General features: G+C 39.5%; 1 long non-coding RNA gene across 5 annotated transcripts in view; it reads right to left on the bottom strand.

The window, feature by feature from the left end:
- The window catches only part of LOC132667639 (uncharacterized), a 303,047-nt gene that overhangs the window by 134,274 nt on the left and 144,946 nt on the right, over positions 1-23,827 (bottom strand). For 4 of the 5 annotated variants that reach the window (XR_013555767.1, XR_013555765.1, XR_013555766.1 and 1 more), the window contains one exon: positions 447-550. This is a non-coding gene — a long non-coding RNA (uncharacterized LOC132667639). The remainder of the gene's footprint in view (positions 1-446; positions 551-23,827) is intronic. The other variant, XR_013555768.1, reaches the window with a different exon arrangement.

Genomic DNA, 23,827 nt, shown 5'->3' with positions numbered 1-23,827 from the left:
AAGGTAATAAAATGTTCTTTGTCACTTTTCTTATCAAAAAAGTATTGGGGCGCCTGGGTGGCGCAGTCGGTTAAGCGTCCGACTTCAGCCAGGTCACGATCTCGCGGTCCGTGAGTTCGAGCCCCGCGTCAGGCTCTGGGCTGATGGCTCGGAGCCTGGAGCCTGTTTCCGATTCTGTGTCTCCCTCTCTCTCTGACCCTCCGCCGTTCATGCTCTGTCTCTCTCTGTCCCAAAAATAAATTAAAAACGTTGAAAAAATTAAAAAAAAAAAAAAAGTATTGAGCACCCTCCATATTCCATCCAGGCTTGTAGCTGGACTCCGGGAATGCAAATATAAACAATATGAGCAAAATAAGAGTCCCTGATCTCAAGATGCTCAGAGGCTAGTAAACAGGGACACACTGAAGATAATCCATGTAGGTTGGGAATATACCGCATTCACTCACACATATTGAGATCCTCCTATTCCACTCACTGTGTTGATCATGACAGCAGAAGGGAACTCAGAGGAAAGGCCATTAGCCCAAGTAGAGATTTCAGGAATGTCTACCTGGAAGAAATAACATTTGAAATGTTGTTATACAGATGATGCAAGGGCATGGGCATTCTGGACAAGTGAAGATCATAGTCAAAAGCAGAGTCATAGGAAATGTCGTAGACAATGCAAGAACCTATTTGCTATTTCTATTTGCTATTTCTAGAACATTAAATGCTAGGACTAGAGAAATGACAGATGAGATTGGAGTTCTACGAAGGAGAAAGAGCTAGGTTGGAAAGAAAGACCCCATCTTTTCAAAGGCCTCCTGGCTATGAGAAACTTAGAAAGCCTGAAGGTATTCTCTCAGCAAAATATTATAAACTCATTAGGTTAATTTATTACTACTGTACAGAATTTGGGTTATAACTTCGTATCATCTGGTATAGACAGAAAAAGCAGGTTAGATTTATACTATGGGGGGAAAAAAAACCAGGATGGTTAGCTGGACTGAAGGACTGAGTTTTTCACAGACATACAGAACACAAATTAATATATACATACAAACAAACCCTGGTGTATCATTTATTTGTATTAGCCAAAAAAAATTATTTAAAATGTAGTGTGTCTAAAGCCACTATCCAGATCATGATTACCCTGAAAGTGAGTGAAAACAATCTAATCAGTTTAAACCCAAATCCTGCTCAGTTTAGTTCCATATACTCTTCCCAGCATCCACAACTTCTAATACTGGAGATACCCTTACTATATGCTTCTGTAGGGAGATTAAGGAGAAGACAGAGGAGTATTATCTCCCTATCACCCACTTTTTCCTAATCCCTTTCTAGCTTTCCTTCAAGGGGCTGGAGAAAAATCTGTTCTGTGATGTGAACTGCATACAAACTATTCACAGTTGACCACATCCGCTGGGCAAGACTCACCAATCCCAAGGAATGTACAAACTCAGGTTCCAAAACACAGGCTGACTGATCATTCTGGCCGACTAAATTGGGAACTAATTAAATGTTTTAACTGGAAGTCTCTCCTCACTGCAGCAGAACAGAGTCACTCTGAAGCAAACACTTCAATGAAACACTTCTCAGGGAGCATCCAATTTAACTATAAGAAACAACTGCTTCTGGTTGGCAGAACAACTTATTCTTTCTTGATTCCCCTCCCTTCCCCACCACCATGTATACACACAGGCTAAATATCACTTATGCTAACAAGTATAGCCACAGAGAAAGAAAGATATTATATCTCACAGATATCGAAGTCATCAGAAACAGTCTCTTCTTACCTATGCAGGATTTTAATTCGGTTCACTGAAGCAGAGGAAAGATTATATAAATTATTGACATAAAGGAGATTTCAGAGGAGTACTTAAAACACGTTGGGTATTAATTGAATGCAATAATGGTAGGAGGTTAAGTTATTCCTTTCATTTCCATTAGTAATTAGATGTTGGTTGAAGCATTTCTCCTTCTGGCAATCCCTTAAAGAGGTATAATGCTCTGGGGCAGCAGGGCCTTAATTCTCTTCAAGTAGGGAGCCTCCATGTGAACTTACAGTCCCAGCATCTTTAGAGGGACAGCTGGAATTAGATTAGCCTATGTGGATCTAAGAAGGGAATCCAACCAGAAACCCTGAAGGCCAGAAAGAGGAAGTTGCTAAGTGTCCTTCGGTGAGAAGTCTCCACTTGGACTTATAGCCCAAGCTTCCGTAGAAAATCAGAAACCTTTAGCACAGCAAATTCTCACATGTTATTATTAGGTATCATCTCCTCAATTATTCTAGATGCAAAAATTAGTGTCAAACACAAAAACTGCTGCAACAGATACACAAATCAAGACTTCAAGGTGTTCAGCAGCTGCTCTTGGGCAAGAACTGTCTAGACTGGAGATTGCCATCAATATTGAGTGACTTGAATACTTAATACGAGTCAGAAATCATGCAAGGTGATGGTGCACAGATATGAAAAGGATGCATAAAATGGGCAGATACATAAAAAGATAACTTCAGATATTATAAACTAAATTCCAAGACAGAGACAAGCCTAGAGTGGCATAGAAGCAATGCTAACGGTAGGGCCTCAGGGAAGAAACTGTGAAAGGAAATCAGGTGTAAACTAAATTTTGCATGATGAGTAGGAGTTGGACAGTTTAAGAAGGAAGGGGATGGGTACTGTAGTTAGAGGGAGTAGAATAACCAAAGTAACATCTGTATGGTTTTATTTTTTTTTAATTTTTTTTTTAACGTTTATTTATTTTTGAGACAGAGAGAGACAGAGCATGAACGGGGGAGGGGCAGAGAGAGGGAGACACAGAATCGGAAGCAGGCTCCAGGCTCTGAGCCATTAGCCCAGAGCCCGATGCGGGGCTCGAACTCACGGACCGCGAGATGGTGACCTGAGCTGAAGTCGGACGCTTAACCGACTGAGCCACCCAGGCGCCCCCATCTGTATGGTTTTAATTTAAGCGGTTTAGTATTACTAGACTTCAAACTGAGAAAGGAAGGTTGGTCAGTAACGAGAAGAGAGACATACATGAAGACAAATATATGTCTTTACTGAAGAAAAAAAAGACCTCTCAAAAACCAGAAAAGGCAGATGGTCCAATTTTAAATACGGTCAAAAGATGTGAATAGGCATAATATAAAAGTGAATATCTGAATGTCCAAGAAACATATCTGATTGCCTCATTAGTAATCATGGAAATGCAAAATACAACTTTTATGCTATCATAAGAAACTTGGACTTTATCCTCTGAATAGTGGTAAGTCATTGAATAATTTTGAAAGATAACCAAGAAAAAAAAACAGACAATAAAAATAGATCCACGGAGGATCCAAATATTGACACACTAGTTTATATGGAAATGTAAATGGTCAAGAATAGCTAGAATATCATTGGAAAAGAAGAAAAGGTAAAGTTGGAGGACTCACTTTACCAGGTATTAAGACTTATTATAAAGCAACAGTAAGAAAGACAAAGTGTAATGACAGACAAAGTGAACCAATGGAACAGATTAAAGGGTCCAGAAATAAACACACCTATAGTTTTGGTAAAGGTGACACCGCCAGGCAGAGGGCAATGAACCATATCTCACCAATAAATGATGCTGGGCCATCTGGATGTGCATATAGAGGAAGAAAGTAAAATTTGACTCCTACTTCTTACCATACACTAAGATCAATTCTAGGTATACTGTAGATCAAATGTAAAAGGTAAAATAATAAAGCTTCTAGTAAAAATCTGAATGATTTTGGGGAAGGTAAAATTTCTTAAACAGGACTCATAAAGCGCTAGTCTAAAAAGAAACAGTTGATAAATTGGATAACATTAAAATTAGAAACATCTGTTCAAAAGACTATTACAAGAGTGCAAAGCCCTATCTATGTGGATAAATTATGTTGTATTCATATAATGCAATACCACACAGAGATGAGAATTAGTGTTCTGTAGCTATATGCCAACATCTAGATGGCTTTCAAAAACATCATATTAGAGGAACAAAGCTAGACCAAGGAAAAGTATATTTCACATGATGTCATTTTCACAAAATGTAAAAGTAGGCAAAACTAACATGTGTTGTTGAGATCAGGATAGTAAATATCTTTGCAGATAAGTAGTGACAGGAAGACAACAAAAATAAGAACTTCTATGGGTGTTGATAGTATTCTGAGCTTTATCTGAAAGGTTGTTATACTGATACAGTCAGTTAATGAAAACTACTTGCCTGTATACTTATGATATGTGCATCATTCTGTATACTTTGTACATCTGATTCAACATAAAAAGCACCTATAAAAGTCAGGCTGATAAAGTAAATGAGAAAATCAAATTGGGTGTAAGCAAAGTGAGCTGCCTATACTTTTTACTATGGTTTCTTCTTCTTCTTTTTTTTTTTTTAAACATTTATTTATTTTTGGGACAGAGAGAGACAGAGCATGAACGGGGGAGGGTCAGAGAGAGAGGGAGACACAGAATCCAAAGCAGGCTCCAGGCTCCAAGCTGTCAGCACAGAGCCTGACGTGGGGCTCGAACTCACGGACCGCGAGATCATGACCTGAACCGAAGTCGGCCGCTTAACCGACTGAGCCACTCAGGCGCCCCACTATGGTTTCTTCTTGAAAGCAACTTAGATTGTCTTCTTTTGACAGAGATATTTGCATATTACATACCTAAGAACATTCTTTACTAAACAAATCAAATAGGCTGTTGGTGCACCCAACAGCATTGCCAAAACTAGCTAACACAATGTTAAGTGGAAGAAGTCATGTATGTAAGGTTCAAAAACAGGTAAAGCTAATTTGTAGGATTAAAAGGCAGTCTGGGTAGTGTTTAAGATCATAGCAGAGAATTTTAAGATGCTGGTAATGTTCTATGGATTGGATGGTGATTTCATGTGTTTATTGTGTGATAATTCATTAAGGTATACACTTATAGTCTGTACACTTTTTGTAGGCTGTATGTCAATAAAAATTATATTAAAACAAAAAAAAATATAGAATATGCCTTGAAAGAGAGTTGGTGAAGGATATAACATCATTATTTAGAATTGAGAAAAAGGTAAGAAACTGGCAGAAAACAAAGGCAGAAGATCTGACCCTGCTAAAAAGAATACTGTTACATTGGCCCTGTCCAAGGTCATCCATGATCCTTGACTAAGTAGATTTTAATAAACATGCTCCCCCTCTAGCTGCAGAATATCAGCCTGGTACATTTTTCTGAAGGGAATTTCTGAGCTTCAGTGATCCCTTTTTGAGAAATAGGCACAGAATAAACTTTCACATGTAGGATTTTTCCCAATCATTTGCAATATGTTTCAATACACTGACTCTATGTTAGTTTCTACCCAAATGCTTTTGTTTTCTAGCTAAACTTCCATCTTGAGAATTAGCTCTCTTTATATATAGGCAAAGTTACTCATAGTAATTTTGATAAAGCCCTTGCATAAAACCTTTTAAGTCTAACAAATCAAGCGACTGCACTGGTGCCATTTTTGGAGACCCAGTCCTGCTAAGTGCTTGTATCTGATTGTTCCTTCCTGGCAGGAGGGGGCCTAAGTAAGGGGTAGGAGGGCTGAGAGTAAAACCAGAATAGTAGAGTTGGCATGAGTCATGTTCTGGAGTGGGGCCGAGGCTGAAACTGGGGTAGCAAATCTGAAAAATGTCATAGATGCAAGTGACAAGACAGGGAAAGCTGAGGTACATACAGGAATCATAAAAACAGGGAAATCAGAAATGAGGAGGGGAGTAGACAACAAGAGCTGGTCTAAATTGGTAGTTAACAAAACTGCTGTGAATTAGGATCACCCGAGAATTAAGAAATCATTGATACTGGGGCCCCATCAATACACACACTGAATAAGAGTCTTCAGAATGAGGCCCACGCACCTGCCTTTTTTGTAGCTCACACATATTTTATTTATTTATTTATTTATTTATTTATTTATTGAGAGAGAAAGAGCACCTAAGAGAATAGGGGAGGAGCAGAGAAAGGGAACCAAAGGATCTGAAGCAGGCTCAGAGAGCCCGATGTGGGGCTCAAACACAGAAGCCCTGAGATCATGACCTGAGCTGAAGTGGAACCTTTAATGATTGAGACACCCAGGCGCCCCATCTCACACGTATTTCTAATTGCCGATATCAGTAGGGATGCATTAGGGAAGCACTTCTCTGGAGAAATGCTGTCTGAAGACAGAAGTGGGGCTCTCACTAGCTTTTTACAAAACTCCAGCATAGGTTACTCAGGGAGTCTAGGGTTGTTTAAAGGGGCTGGAGTGAAGTGAATAGTTTGTTAGTAATTCAGGAAAATGGCATCAGGAGAGAATATTTGGTGCACAAGCTAAGACAGGAAGCCAGTTTAGTACTAACCTTCTGTCATGGGAATGAACCAAGAATGTTGCCTGTCAGTCAGAGAAAGATAAATATCATATGATTTCACTCATATGTGGGATTGAAGAAACAAAAAAGATGAACATAGGGGAAGGGAAGAAAAAAATAAGGTAAAAAGAGAGAGGAGGCAAACCACACGAGACTCTTAAACACAGAAAACAAACTGAGGGTTGCTGGAGGGGTGTTAGGTGGGGTGATAGGTATTTAGGAGGGCACTCATTGAGATGAGCACTTAGGTGTTATATGTAAGTGACGAATCACTAAATTCTACTCTTAAAATGATTATACTATAATCATGGATCTAAATAAAAATTTAGCTTTTTATTGGATCTAAATCAAAATTTAACTTGGATCTAAATAAAAATTTTAAAATTACCAAAAAAAAATTATGGGAAAGCTCCTACTAGACCATTTCCTTCTGGGTGGAAAAGATACTTCCTACTTCAGATGAAACATTTAGGAAGCAAAAGGGAACGGCAGTATCCACTCTGATCATAAGCTAAGTATTTGGTTCTCTCCGGTTGCTGTCCCAGAGGATGATGCTACTTGTATTTTCAAACCAAGGAGGGAGGGAAATAAACCGGCATCAGAGGCAGCTGGATTTGGGTTGGTCTCCGTGGAGCTCCAAAGGGAGCCTCACCAAGAGCTCTGAAGGCCAAAAAAGAGGAAGTTACACAGTAAAGTGTCTCATGCAGGGGCAGAAGAAAGCACCGAGACTCGGTTACCTAGCGATGAGTGTTCACAAACTGCCTGAAGCGGGACACTGGGCTTGTTGAGAGAGTGTGCCTGCATGTCCTTGGCTTGGCTCTCCCTCCTCCAAGGCTGGCATTGTGTCTGTGCTATTGTCCGCTTCACTAAAACAGAATTAAGGGAGCTGAGGTAAGCCATTGACCAGAGTGTTTCCTCAGCTCCTGAGGAATGTTTACTGAGGTGTGGTGTTTTTCAAAGCCTTTAATAAGAAGTACGCCATGTCCTCCGTACCTTTATTTTTCTAAATGTGTGGGGAGGACACACTGTTTTTGCTCCTTTGCCAGCATTCCAAAACATTCTTGTCGCTGTGAATTCCGTGCCATCCTCCGAGAGTGGATGCCTTGACGTGAGCTTTGTACTGCAATAATATATTCAGGTTTTCCAAGTAAGAGAAACCGGACTCTATAGAGACATCCTAAAAGTTTTGAGGCTCCTCAAAGGTGTAAGATAGAAATCTTTTTTGTAAAAGGCAATGCGTATGGGAAAAAAAATACAATTCACCTTTGCCTTCAGGATTATAAACCAGAAACAGAAAAAAAAATGTTCTATTTAATATCTTCATGGCATTTTGATCCCTCCCGAAATCACTATCAATAATTTCGTCAGGCCACAAAACTGTATCAGAAAGCAAGCTTTAGGTTTAATGATATAAGTATTTGTCTTCCTAACGCAAGCACCGAAACTGTCCTGATTTTACCACTCTCCACCAATCTCTACAGTACAGAAAATGTTCTCTCCTTGGGAACAACTACCTTGGGATGGGGCTTTTCCTTTCTGCTGAATAAAAACATACGGAAGTGCATTTCACCGAGATGGCAACAAGTAAAATAGGAGACACAGCAGAGAAGAAAAAACACTTTTCTGTCTCTGTCAGTTGAGAGATGGACGTTTACCAAAAATCCACACAGAAGAAGTTTCTCAACTAAACTGAGAACAGTGTGCAGACTCCACTAAAATGTTCCTGAACTTTGAAGGACATGAGAAATTTTGAACTCAGTGAACCGAGGGTGCCCCATGCTTTGGCAAGGACAAGTATGTATCCCACAGTTACATTCATACATCATTTTCCAAAACGGGGCAGCATGGAGCACTGTGGTTTAGATGTTAACAAAAATTAATGTCTGGAGAAACATGAAGGGTAAGCTTGCATACACATGGTCTTTATAAGAACTACTACAATTGAGGGGCTGGAGGTTTTATCATCCAAAGAACTATCTTTTTAGAAGCCAAAGTTGGAGCCATAGCTTTTGAAAGGAATGGTCCAATAGGTTCACTTTGACATCAGTGGTTCAAAGAATTGGCAATAAGTAGTAAGTCATAGAAATTGCCTTAAGATACAACTGTACCTTCAGATCTTAAATATCAAAATATGAAAAGAGAAAAGGGAATTGATATAAAGAAGAAAAGTAATTTTTCAAAAATTAGATAATTAGGATGGATATAGAAAACTGAGGAAGGTAGCTTACTATAAAAAAAACCCCACATATATGTTAGAAAGGCAAACCATTATAAATGGCTCTATTTAAAAAAATTTAATGTTTCTTATTTTTATTTTTGAGAGAGAGACAGAGCACTGGTAGTGGAGGGGCAGAGAGAGAGGGAGACTCTGAGCTGTCAGCACAGAGCCCGATGCGGGGCTTGAACCCATGAACCATGAGATCATGACCTGAGCCAAAGTCAGACACTTAGCCAACTGAGCCACCCAGGTGACCTAGCTCTAGTTTTTTAATAAAAGAGTTTTAGAATACACTCCTCTATTAAATTAGCATCATCAAGGCCATTTTACCCGTTAGCCATTTCAGCCCAGTGCCAATGCGCTGTGAGATTTTTAAAGGTTTACAAAAATGACTGAAACTTGAAAAAGAAGGTATTGGCTCCGAACTACAAAGGGAAAGCTGCAAAATGAAAATTAATTAACTTAATTAAATGTCTACAAAAAATAACATTACATCAACTAGTCACCTGCAATTCTACTCTTGTAACTGCAGTATAAATTATATTAAATGCAGGATATGGGTGGATTTTAATTTGCGTGATGTATTATACATGCAGGGCAGCCAACAGTAAAATGAGAAGGCCTCAGAGCAACCGTGAATAACTTTAATATGACCAAAATGGCAGTCTGCTTCCCTAAAAGCACTGGATGTTAAACAAGGGAAAACAGAATTAGGAATGCCAACATTAAGTATCAAAACAGTGGGCCTTAGGAAGAATAATGCCACCCCTCCCAAGAATAAGCAATACGGGCCGAAATCTTCATCTCTGTTCCTCTGAATCCAAGCATTGCTGTATCATAGTGCCTTATTAAAAAGTTTTTAAATTAAAAAAAATATTCATTTATTTTAAGAGAGATAGAAAGAGAGAAAGAGCGAGCGAGCGCACAAGCATGAGAGGGGCAGAGAGAAGGAGAGACAGAATCCCAAGCAGGCTCCACACCATCAGCACAGAGCCCAATGCGGGACTTGAACCCACGAACCGTTGTGAGATCATGACCTGAGCCGAGATCAAGGGTCCGATGCTTCACTGACTTTGCCACCCAGGCACCCATCTTTGGTTTATTTTTAAAGAACAAATTTTCCTTAGAAGAGTCAATGTACCATTTACTCCTCACTGTGCACCATCTCTAAAAAAGTTAGAAAAGTAGTTCAACACCATTCACTGAAGGTTGATACCCAGTGAGTGTGCTGTGTGGTAAGGGTAGGGGGGTGAATTTTAAAGGTGAAGGAAGATCTGATGCTGAGCAAGGCAGGCCTGGCTGAAATGAAGGATCGGTAATATCTGAGCTGCAATGTACTGGGTACAGCAATTTAATTTGGGACTAATCCTAGGTTTTCATAGCCTCACTTGATCTCTCTTACTGAAGGGAAATGATCTGTGTCTTATTATCCACTCTTTACACAATATAGAAACATATCAGCTGATACCACAGCAATATAATGTACATTTAGTGGCTACAATACAGAAAACCCAAAATATTTCCCATAGAAAAACTGCAACTTTAAAGCTTTTATGAGATTTCTGTCTCCCTCTGTCTCTCTGTCTCTCCACATACATGGGAGCACACACAGAGAGAAATTATGTAAAAATTATGTGCTGGTAATTGCTAAATCAGAAGCTATAAAACTAAGCTGGGGAGCCTAGACAAACACCTCACAGCTAAAAATCTTGTGATTCAAGGATCTATGGTATTTTACGCACTATTAAATCGTACAGACTATCACGGAATAAATCATTTTTAGGTTTTTATTAATTATTCATGAAGTGGCTTCTGGACCTCTTAAACTGGAAAAGGCAAAAATAAAACCAGGCCAGGACGTAAATGAGGAACCAAAGGAGCCAGGCCTACAGAGCAGGGTGGGGGTTACAAGGAAGGAAGTTACTCAATTTAACAAAATTCTTTTGGATCTCCCAAGAACTCCTCGTGTTGGGCTTTTTACATAACTGTTCTCAACTTGGCACAGTTTTGTTGATCTGAAGAGAAATCAGGACTGAGGTTCAGAGGTAATTTAAATTTATTTTTCATTTTTGCTTGTTTTAAAAGGCTGATGTTTAGACAAATTCTTTCCTCTCACCCTAAAGTTTTTGGAAACAGCTCTTTAAACTTTATTGACACAAACAAAAAAAAAAAACCAGACCTGTTATTTTCTTTGGGTGAAAGAAGCCTTATGCTTTTCACCAAGAGACTAGAGAAAAACTATTGTTTTCTTTGTATATGCTTTTCGAAGATTAATTTTAAAGTTTATTTATTTATTTTGAGAGAGAAAGAGAGTGAGCAAATGCACGTGAGTGGGAGAGGGGCGCAGGGAGAGAGAGAGAGAGAGAGAGAGAGAGAGAGAGAGAGAGAGAGAGAATTCCAAGCAGGCTCCTCTCTGTCAGCACAGAGCCTGACACAGGGCTCAAACCCACAAACCATGAGATCATGACCTGAGTCAAAATCAGGATTTGGACGCTTAACTGACTGAGCCACCCAGGTGCCCCTTGAAAATTAATTTTAAATAAAATGAATACCTACCTGTCACAAACCATTCCAGGACAGAAGGGAAAAGTAAAAGTTCTCCTATCGCACTTTTCCTATCCTTTCTCAGCCCACCCCGTGCACGTACACAATCATTACCTACATTCTGTGCATTTGTTTTCCAGTGTTAAGGTGACAGCAAAGACTTCTGCGTCTCATAAAATAATAGTACAGCCCTATCCTGGATGGTGAGAACAAACTATTTTGTCTTGTACCCTATGCTTTTCCTCTGAGTTGAGTTTTTTTCAGGATGCTAAAGTACATCCTCCCACAGAAACATTCACATCTGTGTAAAAGATGTGTAAGACGATGCATCATTGCGTGTGACACTGCAAACTTTGGAAGCAACCTAAATGTCCTATCCATAGGGACAAGGCATATCTATACTAATGACTAGCAGTCATTAAAAGGATGACGTCAATTTATATGTGCTGGTACAGAAATATATTTTGTTTGATGGCAAAAACAAAGAAAAAACAAGACCTATTAAATACCAAAAGCAAATTACTGCGTATACTGCATGATTACACATAACACCCCTGCAAAGTGAACCTAAGTCATTATTATGATTCCAAGCTTTGCTCTGCACTTATATGTGTATATAATATAAATGCAATATATACTATGAAACATATGCCCGAGAATGACTTAAAAGTGACTAATCTTAGGACTAGAAAATATATATTTTTCACCCTTTTGATGAACCTGAAAGACTGGCTTTCTTTTTACCCCTTCTGAGGTAGGATTTCCATCTCTTCTATTTGCTGTTGATCTCTACATCTGGAGCATGTGGGCTCTCAATAAAAATGTACAGAACGGGGCGCCTGGGTGGCTCAGTCGGTTAAGTGGCCAACTTCAGCTCAGGTCATGATCTCACGGTCCGTGAGCTCGAGCCCCACGTCGGGCTCTGTGCTGACAGCTCAGAGCCTGGAGCCTGTTTCAGATTCTGTGTCTCCCTCTCTCTCTGATCCTCCCCCGTTCATGCTCTGTCTCTCTCTGTCTCAAAAATAAATAAACGTTAAAAAAAATTTTTAAAAAATGTACAGAATGAAGGAACAAACCTTCCTGCTCCCATATTAGGAAAACTGCCCATGATAAATGATTGCTAGATTAGGCTCAAAGTAAAGACGGAAAAAAATAGGACTCTATAAAAAGAAGTCTATAAAAAAGAAATTGGAAGGGGTCAGAATGGCGAAGAGATAATAGAGGGGCCATCCTGCAGGTCTGCATCAGAGGGGCTCTCCGTTCATACTCGGATTCCAATTATGAAAAACAGCATAAAGGGGTGCAGTAGTATCAGTGATTACATTCAGAAAGACAACTTTGGCCTTGCAGAACAATTTCAATACTGGGAGGAGAAAGAAAGGTGGCCCAGGGATCCATGGTTCATATTTGCTTAAATACAGCCTTTGGTTCTAGTGGTTGGTCAATACAAATTATACACTTTCCTTCTTTACTCTTTTAATGCTCATTGACTTTGTTCAGTTTTTGATAAAGAACTTACGTTTGAGTTGTAAGTGAAGAATTTAGAGCTTAAATTGGCTCAATTAAAATCTATTCAAAAGAACAGACATAATATGAATAATGTACTTCTATTTTCTCTGATGGTTATTGATTTAAAGTCGAATCTGTTATTTATAAACAGATTATTGACCCTTTATGAAGTGCTTAGTTCCCTATAGGATACTTTCTCCTATGACTAATTAAATGTATACAGTAGAAATCGGAATGTGTATGATCTTTTAGAAATTTGGGGGAACACTTATTTTACAATTATTTATAGTTAACCCTTGAACAACTTATGGGTTAGGAGTGCCAATCCCCCGCGCAGATGAAAATATGTAGCTTGTGACTCCCCCAAGAATTTAACGACTAACAGCTTGTTGTTGACCAACAGCCTTACCATCAACACAAACAGCTGATTAACATATGTTTTGTATGTTATATATATCATTCATTGTATTCTTACAGTAAAGTAAGCTGGAGAAAAGAAACTGTTATTAAGAAAATCATAAGGAAGAGAAAATATACTTACACTTTAATTAGGTTTGAGGCACATATATTTATAGTACTATTCTGTAGCCAAAAAAAAAAAAAAAATCCTGTAGAAGTAGACCCACCCATTTGAAACCCATGTTGTTCAAGGGTCAACTATACTTTGATTCTTTTTTCCAATGTGAGTTTTTATTCCTGATAAGATCACAGGTATAGGGCCTATGCAACACCAAATATTTTCACGAAGGTAGGTGGTATTCCAGAATAAGAGCTTACGCTTTATGAAGCCCTAGATAAGTTTCAGTTACGCTTAGCTATTACCAACTAAAGAAATAATATATTAGACTTGGAAATTTGGTTCTCTGTGGCTAAACTGATTATATGACCTATCTGCCTAAGACAGTTCCTACTTACCCACCATGGCCCTGGTAAAATGATTAATAGGATCTCCTTTCAAATCTATCCAGGTTTGAAAAGAAGTTACATGGTTACCTTATACTAAGACAAAAAAATGGTTGGCCTTATTTCAAATTTCTGTGTTTACTCTCTTCTACTCCATATCATATGTTATTTTCAGATCCCCAAATCATAGGACCTTGGTGGGATAATGACTGAAAGATGATGATATCTGAATCTCCCCCAGGATGTTGAAGAATACCGTTCAGTTGGACTACAACAGGGTCGCAGCTGTGTCCTGGCAGAAATTCAGAGCAACTATTTCAGATTGTGCTTTTGTAGGAAGAGAGTTGCTTGCTATTGGGCCTTCTTATTGAAATGAGACAGTCTGTGCTTCTCCGGTCTCTGCCTCCCCAAATTCCTCTGATTAGGGCAAATAGTATTACAACAAGGAAACTGCTAGTCTACTCCCTGCAAATCATAACAGCTAAACTAAAATTTGAATCCAGTGAAATAATTTGGGCTTTTTCTTGAGACAGCTTTTCACCCGCACAACAAAATCAGCTCAAGACTTTGATAAACTTAGAGCCTAACTAACTTCAGTCCTATGTAGCTTTCTGAGCTTATCACTCTACCATTTCTGATTCTGTCATTAAATGAACTCACCTATCAGATATTCTTAAGGAGCCCTTAGCATTCCCAGGATTTTTTTTTTTTACTTCATAATCACTTGCTAGTTCTAATCTTCTATTTAGATGCGAATTTAGCTGACTGGAACACTTTAATTAGGTTGGAGGCATGTATTATTCAAAGCAAGAAAGTAGCTAACTGAATTGGAACACACCATAAATGGTGGCTCTGTGTTTTTTAAGAAATGGCGGTAGTAGGGATGGAGGTGGTTTTTAATTCTGTTTGTTGGCTTGTTTGTTTGCTTTTAAGCTGTTTCTCAGATCTGATATGGTATGCTGGAAAGCAACGTCTCCCTGTTCATAAGCATTCAGTAAGCAATTGCCTTTTTTTTTTTTTTTTTTTTTTTAGAAAGAGTGTGAGCCAGGGAGAGGGACAGAGAGAGAGGGAGAGAGAAAGAGAGAGAGAGAGAATCTTAAGCAGGCTCTGAGCTGATCCTGGGATCGTGACCTGAGTTGCAATCAAGAGTCAGATGCTCAACTGACGGAGCCACCCAGGTGCCCTGAAGTTGATATCCTTGTACGAATATTTAAAACTAAACATTCTTTGAGTTAAAATGGCATTGCTGTATTAATTCCTTTGTAGAATTTTTTTTTTGGCATTTTAGATTCTAATCATCAGTAGTAAACTATATATATATATATATATATATATATATATATATATATAGACTCCTACTTTATTTCCCTTTCCAAATATGTTTTGCATTTTAGCTCATTATAAGTGTCTGTAGACGTAATTCTAACTTCAAATTGACCAAATGCGCCCCCTGCCCGTGTTCTCACAGGCATCTTGCCTTTGCCATTGTGGTAGGGTCATCTTTCATACTTTCATCTCTACAGCAAGCCAGACTGCTGGTCGTCTGTGTCTGAGGCCCTTTTGCCTCTGCTCTATTTTATGCCAAGTCACAGGGTGATAAGACCATTCGATTATCCTTCCTCAACGTTGCAATGACAAGGTGTCCAAATAGGATCCAGCTGGACTAAAAATACTAGTTTTTTGTGTTTAAAATTTTTTAACTATTTATTTATCTTTGAGACAGAGGGAGAGACACAGCACATGTGGGGGAGGGGCAGAGAGACAGGGAGACACAGAATTTGAAGCAGGCTCCAGGCTCTGAGCAGAGCCCGACGTGGGGCTCAAACTCATGAACCGTGAGATCGTGACCTGAGCTGAAGTCCAGCCACCCAGGTGCCCCATAAAAAAGACGTTGTTTTAATGGGAAGTCTTCTCAGAAGAACTTCCCATACTTTCTTATGCTGTTAAACCACCCCACAAAAGTTGGCCGAAGAGTGAGGGAGAAATGTTGGCAGACTAGGAACAATTGTCATAACCCAGTTGAGCTATCGTGTGGAAATACCCTCTCAATCCAGATCCACACAGACACATTTCGCAGGCCTCTGATTTCCTTCTGATTTTGTTGGCTTTCCTCATGAATGTGAAATTGGAGACTTAATCCATGGTTATATCCCCAAATTCTATTCTGGACTGACTTCAAGTCTCAATGTCGCACCAAGCCACCTCTTCAGACTCAGAACTCTACTGAGTTGTCCATTTTGGCTCGCTATTATAGATCTCCAATCTCCATTCATATTCAAGACTCACATCATTGAAAAGAATTCTCACTTCCAGAACCCTCCATCAGCAGCAATCTCTAACTTAATCTGCTCAAGCTATTCATGACTGCGGAAACTCTCAAACTTGCTCTTCTGATACAGTCTTCTCCCATGGTTAGCACAAACATGGGAAAAAATTTAAAAAATCAGAGATGTTTCAATTCTCATTATTCATTTCTCTGCTTAGTAACCTCTGGTGGTTCCTTGTAAATGATAAGCAAATTGCTTGCCTTGGTAGTTACATTGCTTAATATCTTATTCCAGACAACCTTTCATCTCTAAACATCAGCATTTTATAACTACCCCTATGTGCCCATACACCTTAAATCCTAATTAAGTGGGACAACTAACACTATCCCCGCAACTTGTCATGTATTTCAATATCTCATTCAATTACTCTTTCCCTTTGATTTATCTGAAAATTATACTCATCTTCTTCCCAGTAACCTCTACTCATTCTCTATAGACCCACTGAATTGTCACCTTGTCTAGAAAGCCTTCCTCAATCCACCCAGAAGGTAAAAACTGCTTATATACCACTTACTACAGTGCGTTACTAGTGTCATTATGATTTCTCAAGCCATTGTTACTCAAGGGGAAATATCGTGACTGTAAGAAGTATCTGAATTTACCAATCTAGAAAGAACAAGTTAGAATATTGGCTTATAGAATAACATAGAGATTTGTCAAATTACTATGTTGCACACCTGAAACTAATGTATGTGTGCCAACTATTTTTCAATTAAAAAAATAGTAGTGGTTTTTAAGCCTGCAAAGATTGTGCTTCAGCTATGATATGAGATTTTCACTAGCCCTACTCTGAAAAATCAAGACAGCAGACAGGAACAAATGCTTGCAATACAGAAGAGGGATTAATGGAACTTGTTGAACTGCTCAAGGGAACTAGCCTTCTATTGAAATCTCAGTACCTTACAGAATCCTATATCCAAAAACCTTTTTCTAAGACTGACTGTAGTAAATCAGAGCCCATCTTCTATGAGATCAACAACCACGCCTCTACTCTGCTATTTTTGGAGAACTGTCTGTCCATATTCTGAGGAGTTGTTCCAAGTGTTCTATACAGTATTTCATTCTTTCAATAAATAGATCATTGACCAATGTCTAGGCATTGTTAAAAAGAACGCCAAAGGCTCCAAATGGAGTTACTTATGCTTGGCCACATCACCAAACCAGGGCTTAATACCTGACATAATTTCACTTTCAGCCTTTCCCAGAAATGAAGTCTTAGCCAGTCAGTCAGGAATTTTCTGGTCAGCATCAATGAGGTAATCTGTCACATGGACTTTCTCCTTTCCCTCAAAGGAAGGTAAACTCACCTGAAATAATCCTTTTTGCTGTTTATGACTTCCCTGTCCTGCCTTTAAAAACCTTTCCCTTTCTGTAGCCCTTTGGAGCTCCCCTCTACTTGCAAGATACTACCTGGTTCATGAAGCAATAAATAAAGCCAAATCAATCTTTAAAATTTATTGGGCTGAATTTTTGTTACTGAACAGTTTTGGTGGCAGCAATGGGATCCAAGGTGAACTCCTGACAGCATTCAGGGACAATGAGAAACACAGGTGTGGTGCCCCATGAACCCTTTTGAGTTCACTGTCTTTATCACCATTGCCAAGGGCCACTAGTGAACTCCTCTCAGTTGAGCTCTGCAATTTTTGCATTACAACTCTTGACCTAATTGGCTTTGTCGTTCAGGGTTAACAGGTCAGTCTAGACTGACAGTAGGCTCTAACGGAGTACCAGTCCTTAGCCCTTGGTTCAGTCTGAAATTCCACATTGGAATCTCTTCCCCAGTTCCAGTTTGCAGTCAGGAGTCTGCTGGTTTAGTCCACACTGGGAATTGCTGGGGGTGAGCACAGTCTTCTGTTGGCCAGTCCACGGTGACATCTTTTGGTTACTACTGGTGTGTTGAGGCGCATATTTGTTTGTCCTGTTTTGTGTAAATAAAGGCTATTGCTTGTGGGGATCTCAGAGGTTTAAAAAAGCTGCAGAAATTGGTGGGCATGGGTCAAGCTGTTGGAGTGCCTGCCACCTCACTCAAAGACTCCTGTGTTAGGATAAGTTGGTCACAGAGCACGTTAGACAGACACTAGTCACCTTTCGACCTCAAGAAAACTTGAGTCCCTTGAGGCACATTGCAAAACATGGACAATCTCCAACCCAGCGGCACATCCTTTTTAGGTATTAGTTTGCCTCTGAGAGACCCAAAGTCTTAATTAATAGGATCCTGGAATTCCAAAGAGTTGAGTGTGGAACCTCTCGGTACACCTGCTTCTTTTATTTCTAAGGACAAAAGTCTCTAAGGTTGCAGATAACTACTAACATGGCAAAATATTACTAAAAGCAACTAGAATTGCAATGGCCATTATGAAAAATGTTACAACTAGATAAGATCATTGAAGAAGTGCACTTGAAGGCAAGGGTTCCTAAATGAAACAGAATTAGATACCTGTTTTAATCAACATGCAGAAATCATCAAAGGTTTCAAAATAGTTTTCATTGAAAGATTTCTTCCAAAAGGCTAATGAAAAATTAAAAATGTAAGAGCCCTAAAACAAAAGACACTAAGACTGACATGACTCCTGTTTGTTCTCTCTACTCTCCTTTGAGTACTCTTTCTAGTAATCCTCTTTCTTCATTGTTTTTCCACTGTGAAAAATAAAAGCTATAAGACCGTAAACAAAAGTCCATTAAGTTAATGGTTTTTCAGACACCCCATATCTACCTTCAAAGAAGGGCCCTTGTATGGCACCTTGGCAGAGTTGATGAAAGTGAGGAATTTTCTGCTAAAATGCTACATTATTCTCTTAAATAGCCAATGGGAAACTCTGGTGGATATCATCAGGCTGCAGAGGGGATCCTGGAAAAACTGGGAGAAGCCAGAGAAAGGTAAAAATTCTTTCCAGAATCAGTTCTTCCAAATCTGTCCGTAGTGTCCAGTTGAGTAAGGAAAATAAGATTTCACACTGTCCCTTCTTTTCTAAATACAGACCCATTGGTTACTGATCTTTTTTCTCCCAGAGACAGCTACTGATTTCCTTTTTGTCTCATTTTGCATCCTAAGAACTGGGATTGGCTCTCTGCCTGCCAGGACAAAGAGATTGTTAGTTCTTTCTTTGGCTGTCTTTGGGGAGTGACACTGGATCTTGGGAAGGCAATATCTTTTGCACCTTCTTTGAGGACCCCTCTTACACCCAAAGGGGCTTAGTCAATACTTCCAGAAATAATTGCTGTTTGTGCCGGCTGAAGACCAACAAAGATATATAGGCAAATTTTTTGAAAACTAGTTCTGTAGTCAAAAAGGTGGTCATATTGGAAGCTGATATTCAGAGTCTGATGGAAAAATTTTAAAAAGGCCTTCTCCCCTGAGTTAAAATTAGAGCTAAGTACCAAAGAGAAAGAAGCAAACTAGGATAAGGTTGTTGGATTGGTGGATCAACCCATGAGGTCATTTAGATTACAATCCAATTCTTTGAAGAATTGAGAACAACTGTCCTTATCTTAAAAATCTTTTTCAAAAGTAAAAATGTAGCTCTAGAGGAAGTTCAAATTCTACCCATTCCATGTCACCAACCCCGAAACCTTCCTTCTTTACCTCAAAAGGTTTGTAACGTCTCCAGAAACTTACCTAGATCATCCCCAATTCCTAACACTGAAGAAAGAAAACAAGGAAATAGAGGCCTTTTTAAAACATACAAATGATGGGGCACCTGAGTGTCTCAGTCAGTTATGTGTATGACTCTTGATTTCAGGTTAGGTCAGGATCTCACAGTTTGTGAGATTGAGCCACAAGTCCGCCTCTGCACTCTGACAGCATGGATCCTGGTTGGGATTCTCTCTCTCTCCCTCTCTCTCTGCTCCCCTCCTCCCCAGCTCATGTGCTGACTTGCTCTCTCCCTCTCTCTCTCTCTCTCTCGGTCTCTCAAATAACAAGTAAACTTTAAAATAACTTTAAAAAATAAAGAAATAAATACAAATAGCCATAGAAGTATGCTTGCCCCAAATCTAGCCCACACCTTCTCTAAGATTACTTGTCAAGGACAAATATAATTCTTAAGTGTCTTTTCTACTGATATTAGTAGAAAAAGCTTTAGCCACCTGAGTTGGTAGGCTTAACTTACTCCATCTGCCAGAAAAACAGTTTGGATTCCACTGTTCTGCTATGAACTAGTGAGTTTTGTATTATTATACTTCTCATGAATAAAAATTTTAAAACAATAAGGTCTTTTCATCTCTTTGTTCATGTGTGTCTATATATATGTGTTATAAACGCGTTGTATTTTCTACCTCCGGATGGTATTACCAAAATTCATTTGTAAAAGAAGATCTGTTTAATTGGCCTTAAAATTTCATTCTCATTGTTTATACAAATTATATTCTCAAAAACATAATAGAAACTTAGCCCAAATGTTTTTCAAGTTCATGTGATCTAGGATTAATATTTAATAAATAAAAGCTAATTTAAATTTGTTGGTTTAACTAAAACAGGCATATTTTTAGAGTTTTCAACCTTAAACATAACACTTTTGGTCCATCTAGGTTCATGATAAGTAAGTTCATGTTCTCTCTATCACAGAATTTGTCAGCAAGAAAGGTAACTTAAAAATGGTGCTTAGCTGTTTAATGTCCTGCGACATTTTAATCACTAATCTAAATAATTTAAACAAAGGAATTAAATAGATAGAAGATAAAAGTTTATAAATAAACTTTTCAACAAAATTTATGCCTACTTAGTTTCCCCAGATCTGACTGGTAAGTTAAAACCTTGGAGTTTTGCTAAATGAAATTAGATGATGGATAGTCATTTAATATCCAGATCACCTCCAAATAAGACAAAATACTAAACCTAATTACTGAACATGGGTTTATCTACTTTGGCTTCTTATCATAGTCAAACTGGAAAACTGGAAAAGGCATATGCTTCCAGAAATTATAAAATGTATTCATAAATTTGCAAAGCTAAAGAATGCTAGTATAACAGTTCCTGCTTGCTTATACTTAGCTTTCACTAGAAATTAAGTTTTCTAAAGGCTAAAAAATAATTTAAATATATGTAATTAAAACCACTAATGTTTGTGGAAAACGAATCTTCAGAAAGCACTTTTAATACGTAATCAAGCTGGCCCTACGTGCAAAAACAGTGGCAACAGAATCTATAAGAATTGTGACTCACGCGGATGAGGTCCATTCTGCTTCTTTACAAAAAGACTTCCTGATGCCAGATTTTGCCATCTTAATGTCATTGCAACACGGCAATAGTATGCTTTTGAATCAGACAAAGTAATATGGGTAAGCAATAGCTGTAAATTAAACAATTGGGGCTATGGGAAACCCAACATAGCCACTTGGTTCTTCCCGGATGCCTGGAAAATCCCACTTTTCAGTGTTTGCATTCCTTCGCCCACCACAGTACATTTAAGATGACTCAAATTATGAATAGACATTGGTGGGGAAACTTTCATAAAACTGCAAAAACAGTCGACCAGCAATGCCTGACCTGTCAGGTCCATATTCCTGGAACAACTATTTTAATCCCCATAGGCCTCAGACCTCCTCCCTCTGGACCCTTTAAAACCTGTGGTTTGAGGGGAGGAAGATGGTGGCATAGGAGGACTCTGGGCTCACCGCGTCCTGCTGATCACTTAGATTCAACCTACACCTGCCTAAATAACCCAGAAAACCGCCAGAAGACTAGCAAGCCAAGCGCAGACAAGAGGCCCACGAAGAGGGTAGGAAGGGCGGCGAGGCGGTGCACGCTACACGGACTGACGGGAGGGAGCCGGGGTGGAGGGGCAGCCTGCTGGCCAAGCAGAGCCCCTGAGTCTGGCTTGCAAAAGCGGAGGGGCCGGACGGAGTGTGTTCTGACAGCAAGCAGGACTTCACATCTGGAAGGTTATAAGCTAACAGCTCTGCTCGGAGAACAGGAGGGCTGGAGGACAACTGGAGGGAGAGTTGCTGAGCCCCGGGACGACAGAGCTCAGTTTGCCGGGAAACAAATCGCCAGCGCCATCTCCCTCAACCATCCCCCAGCCAAAATTCCAAAGGGAACCGGCTCCTGCCAGGGAACTTGCTTGCACCGAGAAAACACACCCAACGCTGTGCTTCTATGGATCCATCCCTCTGGCTGGTCTGACTCCCTCCCGGTGCCGCAGGGCCGCTCCCAAAGCTGATCTCCAAAGGAAAAGCGAGCTGAGCCTGCCCCTCCCACCCCGTGCACCTTGCCGATCCACCCCAGCTAATACCCAGATCCCCAGCACCATAAGCCTGGCAGTGTGCAAGTAGCCCAGACGGGCCACGCCACCCCACAGTGAATCCCGCCCCTAGGAGAGGGGAAGAGAAGGCACACACCAGTCTGACTGTGGCCCCAGCGGTGGGCTGGGGGCAGATGTCAGGTCTGACTGTGGCTCCGCCCACCAACGCAAGTTATTCAAGCAGCACAGGGGAAGTGCCCCGCAGTCCCGCACCACTCCAGGGACTAGCCAAAATGACGAAACAGAAGAATTCCCCTCAAAAGAATCTCCAGGAAATAACAACAGCTAATGAACTGATCAAAAAGGATTTAAACAATATAACAGAAAGTGAATTTAGAATAATAGTCATAAAATTAATCTTTGGGCTTGAAAACAGTATAGAGGACAGCAGAGAATCTATTGCTACAGAGATCCAGGGACTAAGGAACAGTCAGGAGGAGCTAAAAAATGCTATAAATGAACTGCAAAATAAAATGGAGACGACCACGGCTTGGATTGAAGAGGCAGAGAAGAGAATAGGTGAACTAGAAGATAAAATCATGGAAAAAGAGGAAGCTGAGAAAAAGAGAGATAAAAGAAATCCAGGAGTATGAGGGGAAAATTAGAGAACTAAGTGATGCACTAAAGAGAAATAATCTACGCATAATTGGTATTCCAGAGGAGGAAGAGAGAGGGAAAGGTGCTGAAGGTGTACTTGAAGAAATAATAGCTGAGAACTTCCCTGATCTGGGGAAGGAAAAAGGCATTGAAATCCAACAGGCACAGAGAATTCCCTTCAGAAGTAACTTGAATCGACCTTCTGCACGACATATCATAGTGAAACTGGCAAAACACAAGGATAAAGAGAAAATTCTGAAAGCAGCTAAGGATAAATGTGCTCTAACGTATAAAAGGAGACCTGTAAGACTCGTGACCAATCTGTCTACTGAAACTTGGCAGGCCAGAAAGGAATGGCAGGAAATCTTCAATGTGATGAACAGAAAAAAATATGCAGCTGAGAATCCTTTATCCAGCAAGTCTGTCATTTAGAATAGAAGGAGAGATAAACATCTTCCCAAACAAACAAAAACTGAAGGAATTCGTCACCACTAAACCACCCCTACAGGAGATCCTAAGGGGGATCCTGTGAGACAAAGTACCAGAGACATCGCTACAAGCATGAAACCTACAGACATCAAAATGACTCTAAACCCATATCTTTCTATAATAACACTGAACGTAAATGGACTAAATGTGCCACCAAAAGACATAGGGTATCAGAATGGATAAAAAAACAAGACCCATCTATTTGCTGTCTACAAGAGACTCATTTTAGACCTGAGGACAACTTCAGATGGAAAGTGAGGGGATAGAGAACTATTTATTATGCTACTGAAAGTCGAAAGAAAGCTGGAGTAGCCATACTTATATCACACAAACTAGACTTTAAATTAAAGCCTGTAACAAGAGATGAAGAAGGGCATTATATAATAATTATAGGGTCTCTCCATCAAGAAAAACTAACAATTATAAATGCCTATGCACCGAATACAAGAGCCCCCAAATATATAAAACAATTACTCACAAACATAAGCAACCTTATTGATAAGAATGTGGTAATTGCAGGGGATTTTAACACTCCACTTACAGAAATGGATAGATCATCTAGACACACGGTCAATAAAGAAACAAGGGCCCTGAATGATACATTGGATCAGATGGACTTGACAGATATATTTAGAACTCT

The sequence above is a fragment of the Panthera onca genome, chromosome B2 (genome assembly GCF_046562875.1).
Source record: "Panthera onca isolate mPanOnc1 chromosome B2, mPanOnc1 haplotype 2, whole genome shotgun sequence".
Classification (NCBI taxonomy): domain Eukaryota; kingdom Metazoa; phylum Chordata; class Mammalia; order Carnivora; family Felidae; genus Panthera; species Panthera onca.
This window is presented reverse-complemented; position numbering and strand designations above follow the sequence as displayed.